Genomic DNA, 20340 nt, shown 5'->3' with positions numbered 1-20340 from the left:
CATGAGGTCCGTTATACATATTTTTCTACATGTTTTTCAGCGTCTTTATACGCAATTTTACGGGACAATATTTACCAGATCAGTTAGAGATGCTCTAACGCCGATGGAAGTAGTACATAATTATGGACGCATCTAGCGGGCGGTCGCGTGCCCGTTGGTCAATCTGAGCGGTCACTCCAAAATGGAAAGTGCATGTCGGTGGAAGGATATGGCACACCCTAATCATTAGGAAAGTTTCTGTCTACACCTCACACAAACGGAAAGACGTGTCCAGCTGTCAAAGAAATGGCAGGCTAGCTGATATCATGTGTTGTTTTATAAAAAACTGTAACTTTTAAACTGTGCGGCCAAATTATAATCCATTTTCACTTCTAGAATCCCCACGACGAGAGCTTCGAAACTAGACCACATTTGCATATGTTTCGACGGATTTTTTTAACAAGCAACTTTAATGCGTGATAGAGCAACTTTGTTGTGCAGCAAAGCAACTTTGGTGTGCGGCAAAACAACTTTTGGAGTGCAACGAAAATTATCCTTCGCCACTATCTTTGCAGCAAGTTGCCTACCGTTGCAGCGAAGTTGCCTGCCGTTGCAGCGAAGTTGCCGACGTCGCAATGAAGTTTCCTACCGTGGTAGCAAATTTGCCTATCATTTGCAGTGAAGTTGTCTACTGTTTCAACGAACTTGCCTACTCGTTGTTGCAAAGTTGCCTACACTACCGAAAAGCATGATAGGCAACATAGCAACGACGAAAAGCAACTATTGCAACAAAGTTGTGAGGATGACTCGGCCGGCATGAGCGGGGGAACGACTGACTCGACCGACGTGGGGTGTTTCGGAAAGCAATGCTAGCTATGCTAGAGTCACCAAATGTGGGGCGGTGATACTTACAACTGCGCTCGCCACTGGATGGCTTGATCGGCAACATTGTTGCTACGACCGACCAGGGCTAAACCTTGTGAACTACATCATGGGTGCGGCCAACGACCTAGAGTTGCTAGTATCATTTTTTTCTGTTGCTGCAGCTGTTGCGAAGCCTACCATCTTGTGAATCAATTGTTTTCGTTGCACATGAAAGTTGCTTTTCCACACACCAAAATTGTTTTGCTGCATAACAAAGTTGCTCTATCGCGCATCAAAGTTACTTGTTAAAAAATTTCATCGAAACATATGAAAACGTGGTCTAGTTTCGAAGCTCTCGTCATGGAGATTCTAGAAGTAAAAATGGATTGTAATTTTGCCGCACGATTTAGAAGTTACAATTTTTTCAAAAAAGAAACATATTATCAGCTAGCCTACCATTTCTTTAACTGGACGCACGGTTTAACAGCTGTCGTGTAGTGCGTCCATCCAGAACTTCGGTTTGGCACGCGACCACCCGAAAGAATTCAGGCATAATTATTAGGAGTCCACATCTAAAAGATGTACGAACTTAGGAGTCCATGAGAAATAATCCGACTCATGTTATAAAGGGGAGGTATGCAAATTAACCAATATACACTGTTTTCCTCCGGTAGTTCACAGTTCAACCCATCGCACCCGTCGATTCGAGCTCCACTTCCACACGGCAAATATGGGGCTAATCATGTCGTCTTCCGTCGACAACGTCTTCAGCGGCGGCGCGTCTTCGCCGACTGAATCGGCCATCGTCGCACCTCCGGCCGTCTGCGGGTCGCACGTCGTCAAGATCGCCGGCTACTCCCGCACCAAGGGGCTCGGCAACGGCAAATACATCTGCTCCGAGACGTTTGACATCGGAGGCCACCGCTGGTGTATGCGGTACTACCCCGACGGTATAGGGGAATATGACACCGATTGGATATCGATGTATCTGCGTCTCGACCACAGCAATGCCGATGAAGTAAGAGCAGGATACAAATTTAGTTTGCTTGACCAAGATGGCCAACCAGTACCGTCGTACAGCTTACGCAGCGGCGAGATCCGCCTCTTCGCCAACACTGGAACTGAATGGGGCTTCGCTAAATTCATCGAAAGGAAAGTCTTGGAAAAAACCCTAGCTTAAGAGATGATGCTTTCAGCATCAGGTGCGATGTCGCGGTGATGAAGGACACATTCACGGAGCCTATGCCACAGTCTTTGGTGGTGGTGCCACCGTCCAACATGCACCAGCATCTTGGCCAACTACTTTTGGCAGGCAAGGCGGCCGATGTTACTTTTCAGGTTGCTGATGACACATTCCCTGCACACAGGTGCATACTCGCCGCTCGGTCATCGGTCTTCGAGGCAGAGCTCCTTGGTCCGATGAAGGAGAGCATTGCATCCCGTGTCCGGATCGACGACATGGAGGCCAACGTGTTCAAGGCCCTTCTCCACTTCATCTACACCGACTCCCTGCCAAAGATGGATGAGGATATCACCACAACAATGTGTCAGCATCTTCTTGTAGCGGCGGACAGATATAACATTGAGAGGCTAAAGCTGACCTGCGAAGAGAAGCTGTGTAACCACATCTGCCACAGAACGGTCGCGACTACGTTGACCCTGGCCGAGCAGCATGGTTGCACCGAGCTCAAGAGGGCATGCTTCCGGTTCCTCACTTCTCCAGGCAATTTAAAGGCAGTCATGGCATCCGAAGGCTATCAGCACCTTAGAAGCAGTTGCCCCTCTGTTATAGAGGAGCTGCTCACCAAGCTTGCTCCGTAAACATTTTCAGTTGGAAGGCAAAATCTAGGGATTTCTTTTCTTTAAATGATTCAGATATTTGTACTCTCAGCAACTATTTTAATTGTCTCTTAAGATTTATGGCTACATAATTTCTAAAAGGAAAATGTTTCTTATTTTCCAGCATGTGTTTGAGCCCAGTCTCCTTTTTATGAGATAGGACACTATAATTATTTCAAATTTGACATCTCCGATCAGATGTCCAAAAAATCTCCGATCAAACAGGAGGAAGGTGTCAAACATCTCCAAACATCTCTCATCAATACATCCGACCAGATGTCCAAAAAACTCGTCATCTAACATCTATGTGAGTCTCTAGATTTGTATAGAAGTAGGAGATTATGTGTCCATAATGAAACCGGATCCGATTCATGTATGTACAAGTCCTTGTGCCTGTATAATTATCGCCAATATAGTCGAAGCTTAGCAATGCTAATCTTAACTATTAAACTAGATAATGCCCCGCGCGTTGCGGCGGAACTGTCTAAAAACTCTGGAACAAAGGGCATCAAAGAGTAATCATCGAATTAAATGGCATGTTCTCCGTCTATTGGTGTAGAAATAATTAACTAAATAGCTTTACATAGCTAAAAAAATCTATCAACTTCATGTGAATGGTTATATATGATATGCATCGTTGATGAATAATATATAAAAAAAACGTAGAGCAGGTAGTGAGAAGACTGAAAAACAAAGCAATATATATCAGATGAACTGCTTATCATACAGTTCATAATGTTACTGACACTATTCTTACAGGTATGCAGAGTGAAACCTGGTTCCAGAGATGAACAAAACGGAGCGATTAGAGGTGACGAAAATAACGCAGTTGCAATACCAGCAACTAATTCTGTATTATCTACCTCACCTAGTATTTTCTCCATAAGTTATTGAGGAAACGAAGTTCATGGAGTCATCAGTAGTGAATGAATAAATCCTTCCCAATTTTCTGAGAATCATCTCATGCTAAGTTCGTGGCAGTCCATTTTGTTTGTTGCTGTAGAACACTAATCCATCAACAATGCAGTTTACCAACTGTTAGTGTATAACGAAAAAGAGAATGAGAACCATATCGTCAGTGGACATGAGATGCAACTAATAGTAGTACCAAGAAAAAAGAAATGTTTTAAACAGCTACGTACCCCATCTGCAGTGAAATAATAGTTCGGTTTACTTCACCCTGAAGTTGCTTAACTGAGGCACTATCCAACATGAATAAAGAAAATATCAACTCACTTTAAACAGTCCAACAACCTAGCAATTTGATTTACCATTATCTGTTGTTCAAAAAAAAAAGATTTACAATTATCCTCTACAGGTCCAGTACAGTCAGCCAAATGCACGCAGTACCAAGACCATTTTATCATACACTTTCAACATTAATCAGAACCATCGCCATAACAATTGACCAAACTATTGATAAACAAAAGTAAGATGCACATTTACATCCTGGGAGTAGTTTATCTTGCCACCATGTTCTGCCTATTCATCAACCATGTAGCTACTACCATACGATGTGGTGTGCTAACCTGCATATTCAAAAGAAAAAGTTATCACCTAACAGCAGAATTGAGTTGAAAATTTAGCCATGTAAAATGCATCAACTTACGTTACAGAGTAGAATGTATCAGCAAGTGAGTTGGAGAGATTTGCCTTAAGAGATCCAGTCTTGCCAAAGTGTGCAAAATTAAAATGTTAATCCGCATGCAAGTCTAGTGCCCAGTGCAAGTCCTGGCAAAATGATTTGGCAAAAATCTGTAGAAGAAACATATTTCGTTATTGATATATGTCGAAGAGTACAGAGTCCGAAACAAAGATGACCGCACCAATCTCTATATCATGTCTTTTCTTCTCACCATTTTTGCCTCTGAGGTAGCAAATAAAATTCTAAAAGTATTGAGGTCTTGTAGATCTCATAGCATGCAAACAACTAAAATGAAGTACTGACCGTGTAAGATGACAAACCAAGAAGATAATTATCCCATCAAGAACATATACACGACATGAAAATAACAGAGTAATGCAGTCAGTGTACAGTCTGACAGATGATTTGGGGTGGTTTTGTTCTAAAGAACAAAATCCTCAACATAGGATAGGAACGAAGGTAATTCACCAAAACTGGTTTTCAACAAAGAATACTGGAGTAAAATCCGTCAGAAGTTAGGGAAATGCAACAAATAAAATGAAGAAATTTTATTATAGAGCAAGTCAGGAATGCACTTACTATTAGTTTACATTACCTTTTGCTTGTAGAGATTGGGGAAGTGGGCCGCTTCAAGAGAGTTGCAGATCAGTTGATTATGTAGGACAGATTGGCTTAACGGCGAAAGGGCATTGCAAGAAGAGGCTCAATCGGAGAGGCAACTTCTTCCAGGATTAGGGGCTTGAATTCTTGAGATGCAGAAGATGGAGGGCAGGCTGCTGGAAGATCCGTATGTTCAACTTATGAAGGCAGGGAGACGCGAGGTAAGGCGGGAGGACGGCGACGGGGCACACATGAGGTGGGTTGATGAGAATAAAAAGGGGGCGGGAGGCGGCCGCTCGTTTTCATTGCTAGTTAAATGCTGGAGAAGAAGAGGTGGTTCGTCCCTTCGCTGCTTGGAAGACGATCAGTAGTAACGGGCTGGGATGGAGTCTTCCAGGATGGATTTATTGCGTTGAATGCGGGGATTGGCAGAGCATACCCGTTCCGTTGCGAGCGGTGGCCGGTGGCCATGAACGAAGAGGAACCGAGCGGAGTCGTGGTGGGGGAGAGATCTACGGGCGACCTGGCGAGGAAGACGAACAGAGTCGTGGACTCGTGGTGGTCGAACGGGTGATGGGCTGGTGCGTTCGGTCAGCCCATCTTCTCGATAGACGTGGGTCAGGCCACAAAGGTACGGTTGTTCGGTCCTCCCGTGGGTATGACGACCAAGCTTTTGTCATTTCGCTCGTGCCGTATAAGGCTGGGCATAAAAAACGTTGCCTACGGCTGAGAACAATGAGGGGAAGGTCAAGATTGTTAATGAGGTGATGTGGCTCGCTGTGAGATCAGCAAAATGACCCTCTCTCTCCCTTCGTTCTTTTCCCCAATCAGAGCCCGCGCGAGGCGCTCATCTCCTTCCTCGATGCGCTCGATCTCCTCTCTGACCGCGTCGCCGTCGCGCCGCACGTCCTCGCAGCTCCCTCGAGCCCCGCCTCCTCCAGACCGCCGCTATGGACGGTGTTGTTTCCCCGCCGCACGTCGTCCTGCATCTCCATTCGGCGCTGCCCCGATTCCGCTCCGGCCGCGTGCTCCTTCCTCTAGTCCCCGCGCTTCCGAGCCGCGCCGCCGCTGCGTCCCGAGCGCCACAGGCCTCGCCCGTCAGCGTCGCGCGCAAGGCTAACTCCGGCACGTGGGCCCCGCCTTCGCCCGTCCCCGTACTTCTCCGTCTCGCGTGCAAGGGCCCTGCGTCGCCCCTGCCCCTGCGCCTCCTTTTCCTTGCAGCCAGCTCGCCGATGCCTCTTATCTGCGATGGCTAGCCAACCATGCTACAAAGAGAAACCAACCTTTCTACAAGGGGCAGCGACCTTGCTACATGACGCTGGCGGTGGTGCTGGGCTGCTGGCAGCGGTTGCCGGTGTTGCTACCGACACATATCGACGCTGCTACAAAGGTACATCAGTGCTGCTACCATGTGTGATGGCCATTGCTGCAAGCAGCAGCATCGATGACACCGTGCCGGGTTCCCCGGCGTCGGCCGTGGCAGATGGTGGAGCGACGCCTGTGTGCACCGATGGAGGAGGCAGAGCAATGAGGAGGCCTGCTTTGCTACCTACCTTAGGCCTCCGACGTTGCTACCGGTGGAAGCCGGGTTTTGCTGCCAACAGAGATCTTTTTTGCTATATTAGGTGTCAAGTGTTGCTGTCTTTTTTTTTGCTACAACTTTTCTGTGGTTTTGCTACAATTGTACAATATGTTTGATACGGGGTCTGCGGCGATGTCTCCAGCGACTTTCCCGTCGATGTCTCCGACCGATATCTATTTTTGCTACAATAGCCTAATGTTTTTGCTACGAGCTCTCCGACGAGGTCTCCGGCGAGTCTCCGGCGAGCTCAGCCTTTTTATTTGATTTCGTGGTTGAACCGTTTTTTGCTACAATGTAGCAAAAACGGATTATTTTTTGCTGCCGGGAGGTGTTTTTTTGCTGCATCTAATAAAAGCAGATCCGACCGTCCAAGATGGCTGATCCGATGGCTAGGGACCCGGGGGCTGGGAAATCAGATCCCGTGGGGACGCCTAGCACTTCCCTTTCTCGTCTGCCTGGAGCAGGCCATGCAAATTTGCATCCGTCGTTTGTAGGCGTACGTCGTCCAACCCAAAACCATCGCTAATTTTCGGAAGTGGGCCTTCTCGTGTGCCCTAGAGCAGGCCTTGCAAAATATATATATTGGTGGGCTGCACCTGGACGCACACCAGGCCATCGCTAGGGAAAACATCTCTCATTGTCTAGAATCCCCCGAATAAGTCAGATCTTGTCAATGCCACTTGTGCCTGAGCTCGAGAACCGGCGCTAGCCGCTGGCTGTTTGTCACGTCTGCATCGTCGCTAGTGTCCTTTACCGAAATCAACCCGCAGATCCCCACACACACAAAAAATACCCACCGGCAGGTCATCCACGGGGAGGCGTCTGCATGGAACTCCGATGCGCGCGCGGTGTCACCGGCGATGCGCCGTCGTTGTGGTCGCCAAGCGGCAGCCAGAGGATACGTCTCGCGACCACAGGACAGGTGCGCCATGTTGTGAAATGTATATGTGGATTGCCTAGCCCTTTCCATCAGTTCGGACTTTTGGTTCAAGTGGCTAGTGCATGAAGCTTAACATGGTATCAGAGCCCAGGTCTCGATTTCAAATCCTAGCTTTCACATGGTTTTCGCAATTAAGACTAAAAATTGCTGTTGTCCCCCTCTTTAGCCACCGCTGATGCCCTGTTTCGGTGTGCTCTTCTTCTTTCACGTGTTGACTTTCTCTTCTCCCGTCACACGCGAGTGGGGGTGTTGTGAAATGTATATGTGGATTGCCTAGCCCTTTCCATCAGTTCGGACTTTTGGTTCAAGTGGCTAGTGCATGAAGCTTAACACGCCACACCACCATCGGCAAAGGTGCTCCGGTGGCCGGCCCGCCATCCACTACGGTGTGTCCATGGATCTCTGATGCACGCGCCATCCTCGTGGTCATCGGGCGGGGCAGGGCGCACTTCCATGACAAGAAGAGAATGCATCCTCCATGGGGAGAAGAGGCAAATGGCCATGCGACTGGTCTAGAAAATGACCGTTAGAGGCGGAGGCGCCCTCTCGGGCGATCCGGCCGGCGACCGGCCATTGCTGGGTGATCTCGAGGCTTCATCCACATCTACATTGGCTGATGTGGTTCCCCAAGGGCGTTTTTGGGTTCTCGCCGCGTCGGAGGAGGGATCAGGGTCGGAGGAGAAGAGGATGAGGAATTCTCCAATCGGTCGTTCAAGTACCTCTGCTGATCTCCGTCGCCGGACGATGAACGAGATCTGCAGGAGTCTTCATCAGGGTTGGCTTGTCGGGCGGCACATCGTCTGCGGCGGCAATGTGGGCAACGTCAAGCGGCGGCGATTTTCTCGTTGTCAAACAACAAGGTATGCGTTTCTGAACCACGGTCTCCAACTACCGCAAAAATGCATGATCGACGCATGATCCGGTTACCAGTGCTCGAACCAACGTCGTTTCGCTGAGGACGACGTAGAGGGCTGGACGCGGGTACGGCGACGGCAGCGTTCGCCGGCATCCTCGAGTGCCGTGAGATTGCATGATCCGGTTATTCCGCGGTTTTCAAAAAAGGGGCTACTGGGCTCTTCTGTCAACTCGGGTAACCAGCAGAATCTAGGCCGACCTGATTAGTTCAATGTTGCAAATCGTGAGTCTCGAAAAGCAAAAGCCCATTGTGCCATTAGCCGAACCCACCAAATTCCTATTGACGCCAATCTCGCTGCGGGGCGTGCCTGGTGTCGCAAACTAGGTTTCTGGAGGGCGAGGTCGATCTCTATCTCTGGCGGCGGGGGAGATCATGCGGTCGGACAGATGAATAACCAAGGTGGGGGCGGCGATCCTGCTAGGGGCAGCGGCCCTGGTAGAGGACGTGGTGGTGGCCTCAATGGCGCACCTGGCCGATGCGGGGGTTTGGACCTCCGCCAAACAATGGTGGCTGTGGTGGAGGTTTTTCTGGGGCCAGCAATGGAGCGGGCTTCAATGGACCTACGCCAAATAGTGGTGGCCGGGGTGGAGGTGATGGCTACAGCAATAGGTTCTATGGCGGTGGGAACAACCGGCAGAACAATTTCGTTTCGGGTGAGTCAAGTCGTGCGGCTGAAAACTATGATGGACAAGGCCAATCCTTCCCAATGGAGTTTGGGGATGAGTTCGGTCAATTCAACAGGGGCTCCAACTACGGCAACTACAACCGCAATGGAGGTAATTACCAACACCGAGCTAGAAACTATGGTAGCAATAATTTCAATGGTGGTAATCGGAATTACAATGGTGGAAGAGTTAATCATAACCAGTTCAGGAATAATGGTGTGGGAAACAATGGACCTGTTAATCTGTTTGATTCCCGATTTGCTTAAGGAAGCTGTGCAGGGGGTTGTAGCGGCACTTGCTGCAGCAGCGCAGAAGGGGGGAGGGGAAGGTTTGGCTCATGCGGGAGAGGCTGAGAGGGTAGTTGCTGCATGTTCGGCCGGGTTGGATGCTACTGGTCCGCAACAACAAGTGGTAACCCCTGGTTTAAAGCAAACCCAACCCATGCAGGTGGATACAGCAGGGGTTCCCAAATCAGATGTACCCAATCCAGCAAAAAAGGCTAAGAAGGCGGAGAAGAATTCGTGTTTTTGATGCAAACAACCAGGGCATCAGATTGATACTTGTACGGCACCAGTGTGTGATATTTGTGAATCCCCTAATCATATTACAAGTGCATGTCATTTGCTTCAGGCCCCGAAACCTTCTGTTGCCATGTATGGGTATGCCATTGAGCAGTTGATGTTTTTTCAAGTGCCCACAGGAGGTGCATATAAGCCTAAGGTTGATAATGTGAAACTTGTAAAATTGACAGTGGAGGGAGACCCAATGACTATTCCTGAGATTACACAGTGCTTGAGGAGAATTGTCCCTGTGGAGAATTTTCAGTGCAAGATTTACAACTTCCAAAACAATGTCTTCAGGGTGAAGTTTCCTAATAAGACTGAAGCTCAAAGAATGAAGGTCTTTCGAACCTATCCTGTTCCGGACAGAGCCTCGGACTTGGTTTTTGAGGAGTGGTCGGCCTTGGAGGATCCTTTGTATATGTTGCCTGAAGTCTGGTTGCGTGTGAAAGGAATACATGTCAGAACTGACTTTCTGTCTTTATGGGCGGTGGGAACTCTATTTGGCAAGACTAAAGAGGTGGATATGGTTCATACTAGAAAGCATAAAGAGTTGAGATTGCGAATTGGCTGTTTGGATCACACTCTTATTCCTGAAACAACAGATGTGTTCATCCAAAGAGGGTTCTTTAAACTTGCTTTTCATGTTGAACCAGTAACGGTGACTCAACTTGGACAAGATGGACTGGAAGAGTTTGGCGGAAATATTGGTGAAGATGATGATAATGGAGCTAATGGGGATAATAGGGAGGATGCACATGATATGGAGATCGAGAAGACTGGAGACAATGAGAATCAAAACAATGGTAACAAAAAATATCGCAATGTGCAACAAGGTAACAATGGGAAAGGTGTTGTTAGTCATCAAGCTCAAGAGAAAGTTGAGGCTCCAATGTTGTTTGGTTCTATCAATAATGATTTGTTGAGCAAACGTATGGAAAACCCTAAAAGTTTAGCACCATCTGATGTACTACAATATCCCTCTCATTTATATTTAAATTATGGTGAAAATTCCACTTTTTTGAGCAATTTCCGTCATTTTATGTTGCTACAGACCTGGACAGCACCAACACTGAAACCTAGATGGATACTACATCGGGATTGGGGAAAAGTTAGGCAGAATCTGCGGGAACTGGCCGGGCTATTGCTCCGCTGCTACTGGGCAGCCGAAGCACACGTGGTGCCCTGCAGGTGGCGGAACCAGTGCCTTGGAGGTTGTCGACGTCGCCACAGGCCCCGCTGTCTCCGCGGTCCCCTGGACAGGAGCAGCAGTCGAGGCTGCGGGAGGCTGCCTCCGTGCCATTGGCCGGCATGGCATCTGCTGGCGCACTCCTGGCGTCCGCACCACGGGATCGCGTGACAGTCCCTCGCCCACTGTCGGCTCTACCGCAGACCACAATGAGTCCTGCTGCTACTGCTGCCCAATCCGGGCCGCTGCTGTCAGCGCAGACGCGGTTGGCAGGCGCTGCTGCTGGCCAATCCGCAATGTTGCAGGCACAGCAGCAGGTGACGCTGACGGCTTCGCTGCCGACGACAACGGTGGGTCCCACAGCTATTGTTCCCCAATCATCGTGCATGCAACTAGATAGGCCCGTGGATGCTAGTGCTTTGGGATTTTCTGCGCCAAATAAATCTGTCATTGCACACACCCCTTCAACCAAACAAACAGGTATAAGCATTGTTTTCGAAACGGAAAATACTTTGACACCAGCTGTGGTAACAAGGCAATTTTCAGGTACTGTTAAAGGTCTTGAAGGAGGGGTAATGAAGACTCCATCTGTACACGATGCAGCAATTTTTGGTGGTATCGCAAGTCCATCTTTGTCTAACATACGGACAAGTGAGAGGATTCGAGCTCAACCAAATGCATATGGAACGGGCTATGCAGAATGTGAATCTTAAGCATGACTACGTGACCTCAGGTAATAAAAAAATTGCACCATCTTTTGTTTCGTTGTCAGATGAGGATATTATTTGGAAGGCTAATCGCTTAGGTATTTCGTTGGGAAAAAATGATAAGGAGATCACAAAGGCTATCAAATCTATTAAAGATGTCGATGTCAATAGTACCTTAGTTCTTTTAAAAAAGAATGTTGAAGAGCATATACATAAGTAAGGAGATCAAAATAGCCTGCTGACCTCTCATATTTCATGTCTTACTGGAGATTTGATAATTGAAGAGGCGCAGGAGCTAGCTGAGCTGGATGATCTCTTAATGCCTATTATTAAACTAAAGAAAACCAGAAAGAAGGAGTTTGATTGTCGGGTGTTCGTAGAAGCACTAGGTTTAAAAATAAAACATCTAGTTGAAAATGTGTTCTTTAAAAGGTCTTTTCTGGAATTCTGATGGTTTCGGTGATATTGCAAAACATCTGTTTGTTAAAGAGACTTTAAGGGAACAAAAATTAGACTTCATCGCCTTATTGGAGACGGGAAGATCTAACTTTTCAGTTTCCTTTCTAAAAAAATTGATAAATGGTTTAGATTTCTCGTGGTTTTGTCTACCACCTCATGGGAGGTTTGGAGGCATCCTCATTGGTACTAACAATGTGTCACTTCAAGCTGGAGTTGTAGAGGCTGGGGATTACTATGTCAAACTACATGTTAGATGTAAACATGACGGGTTAGAGTGGGTATTGGTGCCAGTATATGGTGCTGCTCAAGATGCTCATAAAGCAGAATTCCTAGCTGAACTTGCAAGAATGGGTGATTCAGGGTCTACCCCTTCTCTCATTGGGGGGGATTTCATTATTCTTGGGAGAAAAGAGGAGAAGAATAATGATAATTTCCAGCCACATTGGCCCTTCGTTTTTAATGCCATTATTGAGAGTCTAAACCTGCGAGAGATTGCTCTCTCGGGTAGACAATTCACTTGGGCTAATCGGAGGGAGATTCCAACTTATGAAAAGCTTGACCGTGTACTATCAATAGTTTGTTGGGAACAAAAATTCCCATTAGTGACTGTTAGAGCTTTAACAAGATCTGGTTCTGATCATGGTCCTCTCCTAATTGATTCGGGAGGCTCACATTGGCAATAAAGCTCATTTCTCTTTTGAATTGTCTTGACTAAAACATGATAATTTTTATGAGATAGTCAGAGCTGAATGGGAGGCTGAGACTCGGGGGGTTCTCCTATTGCTATTTGGCGGAACAAAATTTGTCATTTACGCCGTTTTCTTAAAGGTTGGGCAAAATGTAAGTGGTCATTATAAGAAAGAAAAGGAAAAATTGCTATCCTTGATAGATGAGTTGGATTTGAGAGCTGCGGCAACTCCTCTAAATGATGATGAGAAAGCAAAATTAAGAAAAGCAAATGATGATATAACAAAACTTCGTAGAGATGAGGAATCAAAATGGGCACAATAAGCTAAGGTAAAAACATATTCAAGAGGGGGAAAATAATACTAAGTATTTTTATTTGGTTGCAAATGGTAAACATAGAAAGAAGAAGAATTTCCAATTAGAACAAGATGAAGGGACCATAGTGGGAGATGACAATTTGAAGGTCTATATATCTGAATATTATAAGAAGTTGTTTGGAGAGCCAGCCACTTCTACCCTCACTTTGAATGCGGACTTCTGTCAGGATATTCCACCACTTAACCCAGAAGAAAATAATATCCTAGTAGCCGAATTTACTGAGAAGGAGGTCAAGGATGCTATTTTTCAAATGGAGTTAAATAAGGCTCCGGGACCTGACGGTTTTCCAGCATAATTCTATCAAACCTTCTGGGATGTTATTAAGGGTGATTTAATGCCAATGTTCCATCAACTGTATTCAGCGGAATTACAGTTGTTCAAATTGAATTTTGGTGTTATTACCTTATTACCCAAGAAGGAGAATGTTGTTCATATTCAATAACATAGACCAATTTGTCTTCTCAATGTTAGTTTTAAAATATTCACAAATGATGCTACATGTAGAGTCAACACTGTTGCTGAAAGAGTGATCAGCCCTACGCAATCGGCATTTATGTCAGGACGATATATACTTGAAGGAGTAGTCGTCTTACATGAAAATATCCATGAACTTCATCGGAAGAAAATGGATGGTGTGATTTTTAAAATTGATTTTGAGAAAGTATATGAAAAGGTAAAATGGCCTTTTCTTCAACAAGCCATGCATATGAAAGGTTTGACCCTAAATGGTGTAAATTCATAGATCAATTTGTTAGAGGACGAAGTGTGGGGATCAAGGTCAATGATGATATTGTTCATTATTTTCAAACCAAGAAAGGTCTTCGACAGGGTGATCCATTGTCACATATGTTATTTAACATTGTTGCAGATATGCTGGCCATCTTAATTGCAAGGGGAAAGGAGGATGGTCAGATTGGAAGTCTGATACCTCATCTTGTTGAGGGAGGGATTTCGATAGTGCAATATGCCGATGATACCATCCTCTTCTTGGAACATGATATTGAAAAAGCTGTTAATATGAAATTAATACTACGATTCTTTGAAGAATTGTTGAGGTTAAAAATAAATTACCATAAGAGTGAGATTTTCTGTTTTGGGAAGGCTAAGGACGAAGAGGAACAGTACAAATAGTTGTTTGGTTGTGAATCTGGCTCTTTGCCGTTTAGGTATTTGGGTATACCAATCCATCACAGAAAACTCAAAAACTCGGAATGGAATCCTGTTGAAAGTCGTTTTGAAGGAAAATTGGATGTTGGGCTGGAAAGATGTTATCATATGGGGATCGTCTTGTATTGATTAACTCTGTTCTCACTAGCTTACCTATGTTCATGTTATCATTCTTCGACATACCTAAAGGGGTTAGGAAGAGATTAGGGAAAATAAAAATAAATATAGGCTAACTAAGTGGAACATGATTTGCAGACCCAGAGACCAAGGTGGTCTTGGAGTTGAAGTGCTGGAGATAAAAAAATGTTTGTCTTCTTAGCAAATGGTTATTTAAACTCCTTTCCGAAGAAGGATTATGGTAGCAATTACTAAAAAAACAAATATCTATCGCAAAAAACTTTGGCTGAAGTCGAAACTAAGCCAACTGATTCACCTTTCCGGAAAGGATTAATGAAAGTAAAAAGGGATTTTTTTAGTAGAGGGAGTTTTAAAATTGGCACGGGAGAAGGAGTTCGTTTCTGGGAAGATACTTGGCTAGGTGAGCAAACACTTGCATCTCAATAGCCATAGCTTTATAACATAGTCAATCGTAAGCATGATACTGTGGCAACTGTTATGAATTCGACTCCGTTAAATATTGGTTTTCGGAGGCAACTTACGGGTAACAAATGGGATCAGTGGATACATCTATGTCAAAGATTAATGGAAATAAATCTCAATGATGAACAGGACAAGTTTGTTTGGGGGCTCACATCATCAGGGAATTTTTCAGTCAAGTCTATGTATTCTGATATGTTAAATGGCCATACTAGATATCTCCGAAAATATTTATGGAAACTTAAAATTAAGATCTTCATGTGATTCCTTAGCAAAAAAGTACTTTTGATCGCGATAACCTTGCACAACGGAATTGGAATGGAAATACAAAATGTTGCTTCTGTGACAGTGAGGAATCTGTTGAACATTTGTTTATTTCATATCCTTTTGCTACACTTGTGTGGCGAGTAGTGTTTGCTGCATACAATATTCCACCTCCATCCAGTATCACAAATATGTTTGGGAATTGGCTTAATGGAGCGGATAAGACATACAAAGCTAGGATTCGCATTGGTGTTTCGGCTTTATGTTGGTTCATATAGAATTGCAGGAATGATATTGTTTTTAACAAAATGTATGATACTAACTTTTTGCAGGTTATCCACACTATGATCCACTGGATCCAGCTCTGGCGCTTCTTACTCCCGGAGAACCAGCGGGAGTGCATGGTTTCTTGATGCAACCGTCTACAAATGGTTGCCCAGGATATTTTCATATTTTCTACTAGGCTACTTGGCGGTCTAATAAGAGATTGGAAGATGCTTAGACTGCTTAGCATGCTTCTTATTTTTAGATGGTTGATTTTTGTAGCGACCCCCGTTGATTCATGAACTGTAACTCCTGAATATTCATGTTTTTAATAAAGAGTTGTGTGCATCAACCGGTGCAGAGGCCGAGGATATACCCATTTCGAAAAAAAAGGGCATATGGCCCTGCGCCGGGGTGAGAAAGGGACGAATGGAAGGGAGGAGGAGCAGTTCAGCTGGTGGAGCGCAGGGATGTGAAGGGTAGGCCGTCGGTAGGCTGTGAGAGAGGGGGGTGAAAGGAGCAGGGAAGAGGTGGGGCAGCGACTGGGAGATGGAGCTAGCCAGCAGCTGATTTGCTGCTGCCCTGGCTTAGCCGTTTCGCAACAACAGATTGAGGGCACACCTTTTTCTTCAGAACTGAGGGAGAGTTTGATTGCTACCAAAACTTTCTTTGCCGCTACTACTATAACAAGAGAAGAGATTATCTGACAATGGACTATTTATCATAAATGGACTATTTATCATATGTTAATGCGAATTATTGTGTTTTCTGGTGTGCCCGAGGTCATTATTTTGATTTGACTGCTGCGCCATGTAGAGCAGAGAAGCTTGAGAAATTATATTTCCTTTACTTGTGCGTATACACCCCTTGACTGAATAAAGCTATTACTGTATTTCATTTATTTGTCATATCGGATACATTTGTTTTCAACAAGAATGTATAATTGTTTAATGTTTCCACTAATCCTACCGCTGGCTCAGACATATATTATATTGTATTACCGATAGCAAACACTTAAGTACGGTAAAACTGTATTACTAAGGCTGCAATGTGCGACCGATTCCGAAGAAAAACTTAAGTCATACCTGCCAAGCCTTCCGACCCCAAAATAGAATATCATCAAAGCTTCTATTTTCTATTATGACGAGAAAATATTATTTTTTGATCCGTTGCAAAGCACGGGTATTATGCTAGTCAACGATATACTAGGTACGTTCCTCCGAGAGTTCCCCTTTACCAACCATACGCAGCAAAACTAAAGTTCCATAAGCACGGTAACAATGGGGTTAGCCTCATGTCTGTCTTCCGGCCACCGGAACCTCTTCAGCCACGGCAACACCATCCTCGTGCCGAGGTTGACGGCTACTCCGGCGCCGGGCCTATCGGGGTCGGATATCACGGTTGACGGCTATTCCCGTACCAAGGGGCTGGGCAACGGCAAATACATGAGTTCCGAGACGTTCGTCATCGGAGGCCATAGCTGGTGCCTATGGTACTTTCCCGATGGTTACAAGTCATTTGGCGCCGATTGGATATCCCTTTCACTACATCTCGATGATAGCAATGCCACCGAAGTCAGAGCACAATACAAGCTTAGTTTGCTTGACCAAGATAGCCAACCAATGCCGTCCTACACCCGGGGACTACGGGCTTAGGAGTAAGAAAAAAGATTCGTGAAGATATAAATTTTGGTACCCACCAAAGTTGCGGAAATATGGTAATTTCAGACAACATTTCGGATTTCGGTGTCTAAAATTCGTACAAAATTTATCTAAAATTTAAATGATCTCCTTGTTTTTTTTAAATAGGAGATGCTTAAATAAAGTTGCAGCCTTGGAGTATATATATCTACTAAAAACAGTACAGAAAAATCCCACGTGGGAAAAGGATACCATCATACACCTAAAAATTAGTCATATATTTTTTGCGCAGTGTACGTTTAAAATATTGTAGACAATTTTTTTTGGCGTGGACTAAATGGAGTCAATGCATGCTTGGTATATACCACATTAATACTTTAAATATATGTCATGATTTTATTTCCATGTAAATTGCTCATATTATCTCTCAAATTATGGGTGATATAATTTAATACTACTCCTACTTCATAGGACTAGTAAATTGTATTGTAAAAGACCTCAAAATAAAAGAGGTTCCAGAAGAGCTGTATCATATATTCGATGGGATGCCCCATGAGTCGTCATCTTACATATCTCCGTCAGGGTCTCTTAATTTGTACAGAAGTAGGAGTCCATGATGAAACTGAATCCAACTCATGCTTGTAGTACAACTCTACAAGTCCTTGTGCCTGTATATATAGTCTCAAGGCGGGCTAGCGGAGTAATGCTAATCGACCATATACAGGAGGTACGTTCCTCCGAAATTTCGCTGTCCCAATCTTACGACGCAGCAGAACTCAAGTTCCACAAGCACGGTAACAATGGGGATAGCCTCATGTTTGTCTTTCAGCCGCGGCAAAATCCTCGTCGCGCCGAGGTTGACGGCTACTCCGGCGCGGGGCCTGTCGGGGTCGGACATCAAGGTTGACGGCTACTCCCGCACCAAGGGGCTGGGCAACGGCAAATACACCAGCTCCCAGACGTTCGACGTGGGAGGCCATAGCTGGTGCCTATTGTACTTCCCCTACGGTTGCAACCCAGCCAGCGCCGATTGGATCTCTCTTTCGCTGCGTCTAGACCATAGCAACGCCCCAGAAGTGAGAGCACAATACAAGTTCAGTTTGCTGGACCAAGATGGCCAACCTGTTCCGTCCTACAGCCAATGCAGCGGCCAGCCACAGGTCTTGTCCCGCAAGGGAAGTTCATGCGGTTTCAGTCAATTCATCAAACGGAAAGACTTGGAGAGATCCCATTGCCTACGAGATGATGTTTTCAGAGTCAGGTGCGAGGTCACCATGATGCCATCGTCACGCGACGTGCACCAGCACCTTGGCCAGTTGCTACTCTCGTCCGACGAGACAGCCGATGTTACATTCCTGGTCGGTAAGGACACATTCCGTGCGCACAGGTGCGTGCTCGCCGCTCGGTCATCGGTCTTCAAGATGGACCTCCTTGGTCCGATGAAGAATAAGACCGCTGCTCATGTACTACGGATCGACAACATGGAGGCCAATGTGTTCAAGGCTCTTCTGCACTTCATCTATACCGACTCCCTGCCTGAGATGGAAGAGGGCAACACCTCAGCGATGTGCCAGCATCTGCTTGTTGCAGCGGACAGGTACAACCTAGAGAGGCTAAAGCTGTTTTGCGAGGAGAAGCTTTGCGACCACGTCTTCCAGAAAACGGCGACTACTTTGAAGCTGGCTGAGCACTTGAGAAGCATAGCTGCGACGTTCCTAACGAAACATGCTTAAAATTCCTCACTTCCCCGGGCAACTTGATGGCGCTCATGGCATCTGAAGCCTATCAGCACCTCACAAGCAGTTGCCCCTCTGTTATAGAAGAGCTGCTCATCAAGCTCAGCTTGCTCCGTGAACACTTGCAGGTGGAAGGCAAAATCTAGAGTTTATTTAAATGATTTAGATATTTGTACTCTCAGCACTGGCTACATATAGATGTATTTTAATTGTGTTAAAATATTTATTTATGGCTACATAATGTCTTAAAGAAATGGATTTGCTAGTCAAGTTCTACACCGTTAATTTTTATTGTAATTCGTGCTAGTTATGAGTTGCAACTCCCTTTCTTTAAACTAACGCGCGACTGGCCTGGCTATCAACTACGGGAAGAGCGTCTTGGTCCCGATGCATGTCGACTCTGCGACTCTCGGTGGCATCCAGGAAACCCTCGGCTGTCGCATCGAGGGGTTTCCCCAGACTTACCTTGGGCTGCCTCTGTCGGCTGAGAAGCTTCGCCCTGGCTGCGTTTAACCCACTGATCGCCAAAGTGGACAAGTATCTCTCCGGTTGGCGGGCTCTTCTCATGTCGGCAGGTGGGAAGCTCGTTCTTCTCAACGTTGTCCTGGATGCCCTGCCCACCTTCGCCATGGGTGCGCTCGAGCTCCCCCCTGGCGTGCTCGCCGCCCTCGACAGGCTCCGCCGCGCCTTCCTCTGGGCTGCCACGGACAAGGTAAGTGGCGCCAAGTGCCTCGTGTCCTGGGAGCAGGTCTGCCGACCGAAAAACGAAGGAGGGCTTGGTGTGCGCTCCATCCCCACCCAGGATTCCTGCCTCCTGATCAAGCTCCTCCACCGCCTGCATTGCGCCACCGATGAGTCCTGGCCACGTTGGGTCTGGGGAGCGCAGGCCGGCCTCCCTCTTGAGATCGACGGGGCCAATACTGCGCTCCTAGGCGCTCACTGGACCTCTCTGCGTCGTCTTCTTCCTCTCTACCGCGGCATCTCCCGTGTCAAGCTTGGTGACGGGGTGCGGACTGCTTTCTGGCTGGATTGGTGGCTTCCCTCTGGACCTGTGGCCACCGCTATGCCGGAGCTCTTCTCCCACTGCTCTCTGCAGTGCGCTTCGGTTCGTCAGGTGCTGGCTGATACGTCTCAAACGTATCTATAATTTCTTATGTTCCATGCTAGTTTTATGACAATACTCACATGTTTTATACACACTTTACATCATTTATATGCATTTTCCGGCACTAACCTATTAACGAGATGCCGAAGCGCCGGTTCCTGTTTTGTGCTGTTTTTGATTTCAGAAATCCTACACAGGAAATATTCTCGGAATTGGACAAAACGAACGCCCAGGGTCTTATTTTTCCACGGAGCTTCCAGAAGACCGAAGGAGATACGAAGTGGGGCCACGAGGTGGCCACACCAAAAGGCGGCGCGGCCAAGGAGGGGCCCGCGCCGCCCTATGGTGTGGGCCCCTCGAGCGCCTCCCGACTCTGCCCCTGCGCCTATAAATTCCCTCCGTCGCGAAAACCCTATTACCGAGAGCCACGATACGGAAAAAGTTCCAGAGACGCCGCCGCCGCCAATCCCATCTCGGGGGATTCAGGAGATCGCCTCCGACACCCTGCCGGAGAGGGGAATCATCACCGGAGGGCTCTACATCACCATGCCCGCCTC

The 20340-nt window shown here is 46.4% G+C and overlaps 2 pseudogenes; both read left to right on the top strand.

Moving 5' to 3' along the window:
* The first annotated feature begins 1573 nt into the window (after positions 1-1573).
* LOC124696089 lies at positions 1574-2664 on the top strand (annotated as a pseudogene).
* A 15078-nt stretch (positions 2665-17742) lies between these two features.
* LOC124696087 lies at positions 17743-18824 on the top strand (annotated as a pseudogene).
* Positions 18825-20340: the final 1516 nt, after the last annotated feature.

Source organism: Lolium rigidum, chromosome 3 (assembly GCF_022539505.1).
Source record: "Lolium rigidum isolate FL_2022 chromosome 3, APGP_CSIRO_Lrig_0.1, whole genome shotgun sequence".
NCBI lineage: Eukaryota > Viridiplantae > Streptophyta > Magnoliopsida > Poales > Poaceae > Lolium > Lolium rigidum.
This window is presented reverse-complemented; position numbering and strand designations above follow the sequence as displayed.